The sequence below is a fragment of the Hylaeus volcanicus genome, chromosome 8 (genome assembly GCF_026283585.1).
Source record: "Hylaeus volcanicus isolate JK05 chromosome 8, UHH_iyHylVolc1.0_haploid, whole genome shotgun sequence".
In the NCBI taxonomy this organism is placed as follows: Eukaryota; Metazoa; Arthropoda; class Insecta; order Hymenoptera; family Colletidae; genus Hylaeus; species Hylaeus volcanicus.
In genome coordinates, this window is record NC_071983.1 from 16,621,344 (window position 1) to 16,628,351 (window position 7,008).

The 7,008-nt window shown below is 41.3% G+C and overlaps 1 protein-coding gene across 3 annotated transcripts in view; it reads left to right on the plus strand.

Annotated features, from left to right (window-relative positions):
* The first annotated feature begins 494 nt into the window (after positions 1-494).
* The window catches only part of LOC128880650 (regulator of G-protein signaling 11), a 26,868-nt gene continuing 20,354 nt past the window's right edge, over positions 495-7,008 (plus strand). For 2 of the 3 annotated variants that reach the window (XM_054130946.1, XM_054130948.1), the window contains exon 1: positions 500-1,501. The gene's annotated coding sequence lies outside the window, so the exon portion shown is untranslated. Of the gene's footprint in view, positions 1,502-7,008 lie in introns of all 3 variants that reach the window. The other variant, XM_054130947.1, reaches the window with a different exon arrangement.

Genomic DNA, 7,008 nt, shown 5'->3' on the forward strand with positions numbered 1-7,008 from the left:
AATGTACTTATAAATTAATGTAAATTTCTTTTTTTTTTAATCAAGTGTTAAAAATTAAACAGTTGTGCGTATACTTATTGTTTCGACATTTCTATCGATTAATTGTTTTTTTCTTGTTAATTTCGTAACTTACATAAATAGCTATTTTTTCGTAATCTATCTATTCTAGAGATTTCCGAGAATATGTAGAATGTCATTGTTTATAAAAAATAAGTTAATAAATTACAATTTTACATAGTTTTTTTGTAAATTGATCGGTGTACGAATACTTTCTACACCCACTGTATAAGATTCATCCTATTGTGGCGTCTATCGTCGATAAAGTTCGACGGAACTCGAGCGCGCGGTCTTCTCACTCGGCGAAGGGGGTGGCAGGGGGTTGAGGAAACGGGGAAGCTGGGAGCATCGAAGGGGTGCCGAGCGGCTCCGATTCCCGTCCGAAGGTGCACGGTAACGTTTGACGAGCGGTTACGAGAACGTCCGAACTCGGGCCGAGTGGATAGATGACGCTCTAGAACGGGACGACATGTCCGCGGGGTTCGATCTCCGCGAAACAGACACCGGAACTTGACTACAGGCATTGTCGTCAGTCGGTTCGCATCATCACCTGGTCACGCTCACCGCCGACTACAGCCAGTGTCAATAACAAGTGTTGTGACAACTAGTTTGAAAAAAGAAGCAGACAAATTGCGCGCGCGATCTGTCTTTCATCCCCTCCCCTCCTCGCTCACTCCCTTCCTTGCCCTTCCTCCCACCCTGTTCCGCTCGCTCGCACACAGGTACACACCTTCCCTCTCTCTCGCTCGCCAATGCTCTATTTCGAATCCCCATTTGTTTTTCCATAAGCTGCGGGCGCGCAACACGCGAGTGTAGACCTCAGTCTTCTGTGTGCCCTTTCCTTCGCTATACTTTGATTTCGTTGTTCGATGTGTCTCGCCAGTGTTTGTAAATAACGATGGTGTAATTGATGTGCGCGAGCCGCGTTACCGAAAGGAGGTTCTAGCCGTATCCCGAATGCAACGCGAGTGTACCCGTGCACACACAGAACCGTGGCGCACACGGATCTATGAGAAGGAATCGCTGTAGAGGGGTGTGGTACGCGATAGAGCAGCACCCGACCAGTTTCAATCGTTTTCTCGTCTCCCTTTCCTGTCTGCTAGCCTCTTTCCTCGTGGATCTATCCTCCCCACCGCGCGTGTCGTGTCTCTGTCCTCGTCTCATCGGCGGTGCCCGTCTCCGTGGAAAATATGATTGGCATAGAAGCATCAGCGGCGTCGTCGTCGTCGTCGCGGTTGGTGCCGGTGGTGGTACTGGTCGTGGTGCTGGTGCTGCTGCCAATGGTGTAGCGCGGGTGTGCGCGCGCGGTGCTGTCTCGGCAGCATACAGTGCAGACGGCGGCTTTAGACTTGGCGGAAGAAGGGCCGTGAGCTCGGCCGTGCTCCGATGGCCTGATATACACTACGGGACGCGTATATGAAGCTACACTGCCGTGACCCGTCGAGTGAGTAGTAGTTACCGCATATCGAATACGGCCTTCGAATAAAACTAGGATCGATCTACGACGAAAATTCTGTCTTCCTCCCGCGGACCGTTCCGCTGCTCTCTACGCATTCCGTCGCGTAAAACGTTCGTCGCCGTTGATACGTCCTTGCCCGTGAGAATTCCGCGAATTTCGATGCGTGTTCCGTGTCAAGGATAGGCTCCTTACCCGACTCGTCGGTTCTCTGTTTCGCAACCCCTGCTACAATCGAAATCGTTGATCGATCATCGAAACGATTAAACCACGAAAACAATACCGAGAGAGGTGAAAGTGATTTTTCACGGGTTCCTACGGTTTTCTATGCGAGGGTGTACGGTTTCGTGGGAGATAGAGAGAGAGTCGCATCACGGGAAACCGCAACGAGTATCGACCATGTATTCCGACAACGAAAGCTTGAAGAGTGCGAACCGGGTCACGTCGCAATTCCAAAGAGGTTTTTCAAAATTTAGACCACGCGAATCCTGCCCAGTGCCATGGGCGTAACGTTTCCTTGTCGTTGGCTCTCGAAGCCTTCGCACGGATCGAACTGACACTGAATTTTTATTCGCTTCGGGTATCGATATACCGTACGATTGTTCGACGATCCATCTGTCAACTCTGCTGGTGGGACAGTAGGAACGTTTCGCAATGAATCGTCGTCGTTTTTCGCTAATACGTTCGCGATTGTTCGAGGTAATTTATCGTTATTCTTCGAATACATTTGGCATCGATATTGCTATAGTAACGTTCAACGAAAGTCGAATGAAACGAATGCACTTCCCTGTTATCGAGCTCTGCAACCTTCCGCAACTCTTCGCCGTTGTCCGTTGTTTACAAAGTTCTTCGATCGAATAATACACGATACAGTGGACATGGATTAAACTGACCATAAGTGTCAGCTTGCGCGAAAGTGAAAGCGACGATCACGGAACGTTAATAATATTATCGATTCTAAACATTTTTTTAAACGTTCAGTACACTTTCATTGGTTCTATTTAACCTTTTACGAGGCCATCTATGGCGTGACGAAACTATTTTCTTCTAGAATTCTCGAGTCACCTTTGACATGAAATTCGACACGATTTACCTCTCGAGAGATATTGTCACGTATGTATACGTTTCCTTTTGTAGCAAAATTACCGTTCTTTATGATCGTAATAGTTTACTACTTGTTTTGGAAACTCCAAACTGTAAAATGCGTCTCTCGAGAGGTCGAACAAATTATTGGAACACGGTTTCGTTAAGAAAATATCGGGTTTTAAGAAAAAAAAATCTCCTTTTTCAAAGTCGATTAATAAAATACAGTCGCAACTCTAAATAATCTGAAATGTTAGGAGAGATTCATTTTACGCGTAATTCAATTGTTATTACTGCAGGATTTATTCTCTGCACCTTTGGCACTGTAATATTGTGAAACCTGCGACAAGGATCTGTTTCGATACGTGTGGGATCGTTTCAAAAATTAGCATACTCTAGAAAAATATAAATAACAATGAACCCGTGTTATTACGAACTGAAAATATTTTGATATTACGCAAAACTCGAGTTTTCGCTGATCGTTCTTTTTTTTCGACGGACATCTCCGCGTTTGTTTATTTTAACTTCGTTTCAAACCTAACTGCAAAAATATATCATGGCCTACTTAGGTACCTACATCGCGATTGCGATATATCGAGCATCCGCCAAGCCGTCACAGACTTTCCGGAACGATGGGAACCAGAAAACCATCCAAAGAAATTCTCCAAGCATATTTTCGTAAATTGTATCGAAGGAGATGATGTATTCGTATTTATATTCGTGTTAACAAGGTTCCAACAGGGAATGATTCATAACTTCCGAAGTTGTGGACGAAGGGAAGGGGCGAAACCCCGAAAAGGTACAACACTAAGCCACGACCTTTCGAACGGTGCCTAATTTGTTTACTCTAGGGCGCATGCTGAGGCCAATATGGCAGCTACATAATTTTCTTTATCTTTTTCTTTTTTTAAATATGCTCGTCCCTTTATCCTTCCTCATTTTTTAAAAATGCTACGACATACTGCTACATCACGTTTTAAAAGTGACATTGTTTATTATGATATCGTGGATCCTTTTCTTTTATATCGGCTCGTAAACATTAGTTTGAATTATGCAATAGAATATTCCGCGGTAAACAAATAGAAATTCGACTGTTCGGTGTAATAATCGTCGCGAATAATTTTGTTTCGTTACCTTTATTCGTCGTCTATTATTGGAATACAGTTTTGCCTATCACTGCTAGCAAAGATTGAACAAAAGCAATCTTCTTTGGATTTCCTTCGACATTATCGGTGAAACATCGTTACTTCCCTTTTTCTTTGGCCTTTCCTTTCGCCAATGTTTCTGTTTCCGTCCTTTTTCCTTTTTTGTTCCTCCCCATAAGATAATACAGCGAATTTCCGCCGGCTTCCATCTTCATTTGTTTCCAATCCAGATCCTCCTTTTGGAAAAGGTTTCTCTGCTTCTGGAGAAAACTGAATTCCACCGTGACAAGTTTGCATTACCCAGCTATACTTGCAAAAGGGTGTTGCTATACACAACCATCGCCGCGATTCAACGTACGACTTATCGTACGATAAATCGTTAGGTCTATGGCCTCTATCAGATACGCAGAAGTCGTTGTGCATGCAACAAGCGAAAATAGAAAAAAAAACTTATCCTGGAGTTATGGAAATAGCTCGTGCACTCGTAACGGAAATATAAAAAATAGGAAAGAAGAAGCAAAATATTCGTTTTCGATAAAATTTTGAATGATACCGTAATAGATCTCGCGTAGCCTCGATAAGAAAATGGAAAAGAGATCGATTAACGTTAGCGTAAGATATCCGCTAACTTGCCGAATACACTTTCCTTAATGACACAGTATACTTTAATCTGGCGTAGATACGAATTCCTCTTTTGCATCGATCGAGTTTAAAAATATTAGAAGCTACAAAATACTTTGCGCGTTATGTTTAGTTTAAATTAGAGCCGTGATTCGGTTTTTTTTTTTAAACAACGAGAATAAAATTGAAGATAGAAAATACGCGGGAGTTTAGATTTCATTTTGGGTCATATCTACGTATGTGACCTATCGGTTAGGTCTATAGACTCGATGAGAATCGCGGTGTTGAATAAGTGAATCAGTAGGACATGAGCGATAAGTGGTTATTATTATTCACGTTTCTTGGAACGTATAACTTGGGGAAACGGTATGGAGCGGCGATGGAGCAGGCCCCAAATATAATAACAGTTAGGTGTAGAAATTAATTCCGTACCTTTTCGTTCGGTCATTTGTAACTTTACCTTAAAAATATTGGGTTGATTCGTAAATAACTCTCGCAGCAGATAAGAAATGATCACGCATTTGGGGCACCTCCTGCAAGTAGCACTTCTTAATTTGCTAGCTAAATGGAACCAAGTGATAATCAACTATAGTGGTCGTGTGATTTATTAAAATTTATTACGTAATAATTAGACTGCAGATATTTATGCAAATACATGTTTTCGCAAATACAGAAAATAAATTGAAACTTATGTGACAGTATGTTTTGGTTTCGAAACGGTATAACGTGTATATTATTCTTGATATTTTATATATTTTTGCATTTTTGCATACTCTCGTTGATTTCCCCTATATTCGTTTACCATAGATGCGTAAATATCCGCAGCCTAGTATTAATATATTTGGAAATAAATTGCAAGTTGAAAATCGGAAGTTATTTACGAACCCAGTAGAAATACTTACCCCCAAGCTTTATATCTTTCTGACCTAGGACGCAACTAAATACTTGCTTTGTTAGATTGCAATGGCAGAAAGAGAACAGTGGCTTTCGAAAGAATTAAGAAATCCGGAGAACACCACCTTCTGGCTCTCACCGTTCAATACCTGTCTTTCGGTGACCCTATACTAGTTCACTCGAAGTTTAGATTGTAATGCGATACTGTAAAAGAGACCTCGGAGCACTTAAAGTAACAAAATGCTGCTGCAACGATGGATGCCGGGGTGTTTACGTTGGTATTTGCTCGTCGCACCAAAGCTGATTACTTTGTAATTATTTTTGTAATCATCGCTATTGTCGGATAATCATAAAATGGATTTGTAATTTGAGCCTGTTAATTAACAATTTGCGAGATTAAATTATTCCGTTACTACGAGGTCCTCCAGCGAAGATGTAATCGATGTTAATTATCGATGCAGATTGATTAAATATATCATTGATTGGTTCGATTTTATTCTGAAACAAACTGTGTTGCGCTTGCCGCGCTTCGAACACGTTTATTCGTAAGCAATACGTGAAACAGAAAGTATTAATGAACGTTAAAAACCTACCAGATCGTTTTCAAACTTTTACAGTTCTTATATATAATATATGAATTACACAGAATTGCTTCATGTATCGGTAACACGTGACGGTAACAGCTCGGTAACACGTGAAATATTTGTCCACTCTATTGAAAAATGTGTCTTTAAGATTAGTCATTTACAAATAGATATACATGAGATATCAGTAGGTTTAACGTCGCCAGAAAGTATCAATTAGGTGACTCAAAGCCTATCGACCGACGATACGTTAGCAATCTGATGCAAACTGCAGCTGTTGCTTCACTGGGGATGCAGAGGGATGGACGAAGTCCAGGAGTTCTCGCGATACCTCTTACTCTATGTCGTTATCTTCCTTGACATGACGATAGGATTCCACGAGGCTGATAATTCAGAATCCCTCGGTTATTCCACAGGATGTCCGCGTCCAAAGTTGCATGGATTCCTTGATAAGTCACACGATGGATCGTCAATAGTAGTCCTATGGAAGTTCTAGAGCCGTGACGTTTCGGATCAGAGACATAGAGACAGTAGATTATTCCAAATCTTTCGTTTATTAACTATATTTATTAACTTCCCGATGTATAGGGAAGTTATTGTATTTGCCCCTAAAATGAAAAATCGATTTTTTAGCAGATCTCTATGTTTCAAGGTCATTGGAGTAATTTTAGCCTGTTTTTAACAAATTGTTCGTGTGCGTACGTGCGCGTGCGTGCGTATATAAACAAATTTTTCGTTAACGTTTTCTAAAAAACTAATAGCGAGATCAAAATAATCGATGATGCAATCGATGTGTATCTATCTAACTTAGAGCTGATTACATTTTGTTCTAATTCGGTCCAGTAGTTTTTTAGTTTTTTTTTTTTATCCCTTCCCGTGCCATTTAGCTCGTCGAAACTCGGGCCCAAACGGGAAGCATCGACGCGCGCTAAACAGACCAGACTGATGCTTGTAAACAATCGCAATACCCAAGTATCTCGTCGCGAGTCTGACTCGCGATATTTATGTTTGGGTCAAAATCTTCATCGCGAGTCTGACTCGCTAATGTACGGGAAGGGGTTAAGAAAACTTAACTCAATAACGCAATCTAGATCGGAGAATATAAATTTATGAGTGAATAACTAAACGGAAATAATATATATATATACATATATTATTTAATAATAGT